The sequence below is a fragment of the Stegastes partitus genome, unplaced genomic scaffold (assembly GCF_000690725.1).
Source record: "Stegastes partitus isolate 25-593 unplaced genomic scaffold, Stegastes_partitus-1.0.2 Scaffold414, whole genome shotgun sequence".
NCBI lineage: Eukaryota > Metazoa > Chordata > Actinopteri > Pomacentridae > Stegastes > Stegastes partitus.
Window position 1 is genome coordinate 244,380 of NW_007578145.1, and position 6,473 is coordinate 250,852.

Sequence of the window (6,473 nt, forward strand, 5' to 3'; positions counted from 1 at the left end):
ACAGGTTCACAAATAGGCAAAGTAATAGACATCACAATTAAAGTTTCCCATTTGACTACTTATAGTAAGATAAGTATTTATTATATTACAAGTTTTTTAATTACAGTTTTAACATGCAATCAAGGTGTTATCTATGTAAAATGCCCTGATTTACATGACTCTCCAGAGCAGAACTCTGAACACTGGATAAGGCCAGCTTCATACTGTACATATAACTTATACTGTATATACAACTTATCTTATTTTATATTTAAATCTCTTCTATTTTATTTTTTGCTCTTTATTTTGTTCTTTATTCTATGTTGCACTGAAGGAGCTGCTCTTAATCTCAGTGTACATGTGTATAGTGACAATAAAGGCATTCTATTCTATTCTTCTTCTATTCTAACTTTCCTTTTCCTTTTAATATCAAAGGTTTTTACAGAGGGAATTGTGGATATCTATTTGTATCACCACATCAATCGGAAAATTCTGTCAACAGTAAAAACCTTAATATAATATAAAGTTAGAAAGGTTTAGTGTAAGGGCTACAGAAGTGGAGAACTGGCTGTGGACTGTAAAAGTCAATACATTTTAATTAGAAACCAGTGTTAACATTTTGAAACGAACAGATATCAACATGAAACATCCCCAGCTGACTGCTACATTAAGTCAATTACATTTTGTATTATTCATTTGTTTTCTGAAACCTAATTTTTTAAATATATAAATAGGATATTATTCCATTAAATCTGCGTTAATTTGCATAAAAGTAAAAAACAAAAATGGTTGTAGGAAAAGAAAAACACATGATTGTACATTTTGGTTGTTTCCTGAAAATTGTCCAGAGAATGAAAAGCAATGGTTTTGATTGTCGTCTGTCTCCTTCAATGGCTTCAGGATGGTTTGGAGGTTTTTAGGATGTCAACGTTCCCAACATTTCTGCTGAATTACATTTTTCCTCATTATGAGTGCTTTTACGTCTGACACTTGATGAACAATCTGCTGATACTTTAAGTGAAGTCACATTTGTAATGGATGACAAATACATTGCATTACTGTATTGATTACTGTATTAATTCTACCTCCGTTCTAATTATGTCTAAAGCGTATTTAAATAGAGTAAAAATGTTGTAAAGTGTTTGTATGAACCTTTATCTATCCTGACAACACTAACAATGCTTTAATTTAAAGTCATTGACCAAAAATATTTCTCCTCTTTTTGCCTGAGGATCATTTTAAATTAAATTTAATCCAATTTATTCCACTAAGTCAAGCAGCAAAGGCACCTCTATAAATAAATCATCGGCGTTTGGGGGATTAACCTGTTCACTGGCTGTTAATCATTTACATGGCTGTTTTTTTTTATTGCAGAGATGATAATTAAATTGGGAATCATAAAAAATAAACTCTGCCCACCTGTTCTGGTTTGCAGGTTTACCTTGCCTTTATTATCAGGCACTTGAAAAATGTGCTTTCAGAATCTGAAATCTACGATAGAGATTTAAAGTTCTCGTCATAAAAAGAACCAAATCGAACGAGTGGTTGACCTTGGAAACCTCTTGTATTGGGAGACTGATGACCGAAACATTACTGGCAATAATTTATGCGCTGCTAAGCTCAACCTCCGACTGAACAAACGCTTCAGTTGAGGTTGAAGTGCACAATCAGCCTCTTTGCAGCGCCGTGTTGAGGCTCAATGCCACAATCAAGGTTCACTCAGCACAGTTTTCTAGCACCGGGGATGGAATAATAACCACCCTCCAGCCGCCTGCTCAAAACTGTAAAATTCTACTTTTCACAAGCCCAAAGCTTCAGAAATCCTTCAGGTTTGGTGCAGCAACACACAACACGGTATTGTTCTTTTGCTTTTCTGTTGGTAGACTGTCCGATCACAGAGGAAGGCAGACGTCAAGTATTTTTCCATTTTCAAATTGTCTCCAGGAAGTGGCGTCTTTTCTAGGTGCCATAATTTGTCTGGTTCACTTAAATGCACAGGAGCAGTGAGACCAGGCTCCATGTCAAGTGATCACATTCATTTTATTTGCTAAACTGTCAGAGTTTGTGACCGTGCAGACTTGTTATAGGTTTGCTAGTTGTCAGCCTGAGACTAACATCTTTATTTCACCTGCAGCGTGCATCAGAAGTCACGGTCCAATGAAGCCAAAAGAAAACTATGTAAGTAAACCAAACCACAGCAACTGCCAGCACCACCCTTTTAACAGCAAAATATTATTGTTTCTTTGTGGTTGGATACTGACTGCACATGTCAGACTGGTTCTACGGCATTTCTGGTGTTTAATCCAGCTCACCTGGTGAGAACCCTCAGGTATAACTAAAAACTAAACACTTGATTATGACTACAGACGAAATAAAAGCTGATCTGAAGGCTTAAGTTCGGCATTTGTCTTACTTATAGTTTGCCATCCTGATGTTTAGAAGCCAGATGTGATGAGTAAATGATGGAACTGACTGAGAAGCCAAGGAGGCAATTACACGGTAGCCCCGTTTTATTCTAAATGAGAATGATATTTAGCAAAATGAACACCATGTGGTATGGAAGGAGATGCGAAACCAGCGATGGAAACCATAAACTAATTGGGAAAATGTTTACTGAGGTAACAAGTAAAGGAGAAGTCGGGTCATTTTCTCATAGACTTCTACACAATCAGACTTCCAGAGGAGTCGCCCCCTGCTGGCCATGACAAAGAGGCTTAGATCTCTTCACTGGCTTCACTCAATGATCCTGACCAAAGGTGCAGTGTGTTGGGACCAATGTTTAACTAGCACACATGGAAGAACCCACTACTCTGGTTGCACTTTTTGGTAGTTATTCCATTTAGTCGTGTGCCTTAAGATGCACCAGTCCCATCCAAGAAGTCTTTTCAAATCAGTCAGGACACCGTTACTCCCTCGTTCTCACATATCCCTGCCTCTACTTGTGTGAATAAAAGGTGCAATGTTTTTAATGTACATTCATGAATATACGTCGGTAGAATTATTATCTGTAAATGAGACACCATGTCCAATGAATGACATGGACTGAACATGGATTGTCAGCTGGATGAGCAAGGACAGAAAACACCTTCGTCAACGATTTTTGTAACCCTATGAACCTTACAATCCAACAAACACGCCTTGTTGACACAGTGGTTGGCCAGCTTTGTTGTAGTGTGAAATGATATTAAGTTTTCTTCTTCGCTCTCTGGCTCTTCCTGCAGAGCACTTTTGAAACTCAATGGGGCGGCTCCTGATGCTTTAACAGTCTGATATGAATGTGCTATGACTTGAGTGTGAGTCATGGTTACACCTGCTGTCTGAAAGCAGCAGGTGAGCCCCCTACCCCCCAACAGACTACATGTGGATAAATGTGAACAGAAGTGCCTCACCAGTGTCTTATGATTTTAAATGACATTTGTAAATGTTTCATAATTGCATGTGTTGGAAAATAGAATGCAGCCATTTGTATTGTGCTTGCATCCTTGGTGTTAATGTAGTTGGGCTGGAATAATATATGTTTTTATGTCCAGCTTAGTGTTGGGAATCGTCACATTTTGTCAAAGGTGTCAGTTTGATGCATTTGGAGAACACAGCCGCAAAAACAGCTCATCTTAGGAAAGTCTGACACACCAGAAATAATACGTAAAGCAGGAACCAACCGTTAGTCAGCGCAGCAGATGGTCGACCAAAAAAAGCTCAGAAACACAGCAAGAAGGGTACATCCTGGAACATTTAAAATACACGTACTTATAGTATAAATAGATGTACATACATCATTTTCTAATAAAAGATTGAACTCAACCTAATGCTTCCTTCTTGCCTCTGTAGTTAATTCTGCTGGTAATGTCACAACTGCAGCATTTGTTGGAAAGAATCTGATGAAGCACCAAGTATATATTTAGTTGCACTAGTGCTTCTCTGCTATGATGAATAAAGTATGTCTCATGGGGCATTTCTGGAGTTATTCTAATTCCAAATTGAGGATGCGGATACTTATACGGCCCGCTGGTTGTTTGGCTCGCTCAGCTCCAATTGTCCCCGAGATAAATAAAAGGTTGCAATGTGGGCAGCTTACAGACACACTGGAACAGCACAGAAGCTGTGTTAATGTTACTCCTTACACCTCTGACAGGAAACTACTGTATCTGCAGTGAAACAGGATCAATAGTGGACCTACAGTAGTTCTGGGGCTGTTCTGCAGAGGTTCCCTGTGCCAAATTCTACTTTTAAACCCTTTTACTTGCCAAGACTAAATGACACAGATTTATTCTAGCAAAGGAGTACTCAGTGATTTAAGCTTTCTCACGTCTAGTAAGAATGTGGGTCAACAACAACAACAACACAGTATGGCTCAGTGAGTAATATTCAGGGTTTTCTAAAAGATTTAACACGTTTGTTGGGGGGTTTGTATGTGACAGAGGTATACTGAGGGCTTAAAAGCGACCACCAACATGTTAATCAGGCAACAGGCTCCAATCCTGACACTACTTTTAGAAGTGTATTAGATACAGTAGGTCTACCTAATGAGCCGTAAACGCTGTGAATTGCTGTGATGAAAGGCCCGATCAGGTGCGCTTGAGTTAGAAAGAGGATGTGGAGTTAGGTGGCTGGATTTTTCTCTTCAGAATGCGTTCAGGCTTTAAGGACTGCATTTACACCTGCTGAGATCTGATCACAATGTCAGTCGGACCACCTTCTAATGTGGTCCGACTGATGTGATCACACTCTGATCCCAGTGAGTGCATTTACACCTGCACTACCAAGCGTGTTCCCTTATTCAAATTAGATATCCAGACACAGATCGCATGTTAAATGGTGTCTAACAAGTGTTAAGTTTTTTACCAACTCAGCAACAGAACAGCAAATCTAATCTGGAGAACAAATAATCAGGATTGACTTTGTCATGCTAAAGCAAATGAATTTTATTTACACATCTAGTCACCCATAAATCCATGTGTGGTACACAAGTAAAAGAAATCCAAGTGAACACGTGTGAATTGTGACAAATTGTTTCTCACCATGTTTAATATCATTGTTCCAGGTAAATACACTTTGGCTATGACACAAGTGTGCTATACTATATACCATAATCTACACATATTTTGTGTCAAAATTCTGTAATAAGCGGAATGACTTGCACATAAACAGTGTAACTAGATTCTGTACAACATTTACAATGTATGAAATCACAAATACTGTGTCGTAAAGTAAAAATGTCATTATAAAATGAAGCTGACTTACAATGGACACAATTATCAAAATCATAGCTGAGCTGCTTAAATCATATTTTTTTTTCATACCTCGTATGCAAGTGCACAAAACCTGTGGAAGAATAAACACAAAAACAACAAAGAAAATCACGACATGAACAATTTGTGCAATGAGGCAAAACTAGCTGAAATGTTTCATAATATAGTGCTCTGTAGCAGTTGAATACTGCGTTCCTCACCGTGCAGACCTGTGGAACACCTCTGAGGCGTCTGGCTAGCTTATCCAGGTCACACCGTGGGTTTAAGAACGTGTGAGGAAAATATTTAAGTTTAATATTTTATTTAAATTAGTTGAAGTGAGATTAATTTACAGCAGAGTCACAATAAAGTGGTTCTCTTAGTTTTAGGCCGGCAGAATCAAAGGAGTGTCCGTTTTAAGTAGGCTGCTTACACTAAGTAGATGCATTTTACTGAAGAATATTGCAAAGTTTAATATAGTATTTCTATTTTTCTAAAGATATTCATTTTTCATTGCTTCTAATTATTATGTCAGTAAAATCTGATTTCAAACATTTCTGTGCATTTAAAAGGGTAAGAAACAGTGAATGAACGACTTATTTTAAAGGTGCCCCATGCAGTTTTCTTGTAAACAATTATATTTACATTCAGTGTACAGTATGCCACCAAAACACAGTGGGTGAATTCTAGACATCCAACACATGTATTGAGTGCATTTCCTTCTTCGTAAGATATTTGCAGCACCGATTTGTTGCTGTTTACATTCTTGTTTACGTCCATGTTGGTTTACTAGCAGTTTTGTTCATTCAGTCAGACGCGTCGCTAACTTAGTGTAACTGAGGGGAGGATATAAATGCCGTCAGTCGCATGCTTGTCCCATGTATGATACAAACAACAAACACCTACGGAAACACTGCTCAATAGTACTACTAGTGTTCAAAACTCCACGGGGCATCTTTAGGGTGATTTGTGAACGACCAAATCATAATGAAACGAGTCATCTCCTCCTCCTGATCTGCTGACTTGTAAATAGTAAGCAAACTTGTCATCAGGGAAAAACTGGCCACACGATGTTTCCAGCTCTTCAGCTCCATTTTATACAGATACGAGCACGTTTGTTGCATTTGTCTGATATGTAAGTAAGACATCCAGCTCTACGTGAAGAACATGATCCCCTTCAACTATCACTTGTTAAGGTTTTTTGTGCATGAATACAGTGAAAAATGTGAAGATTTGGCATATAATCTTGGCGTTTGGCACCTTTAA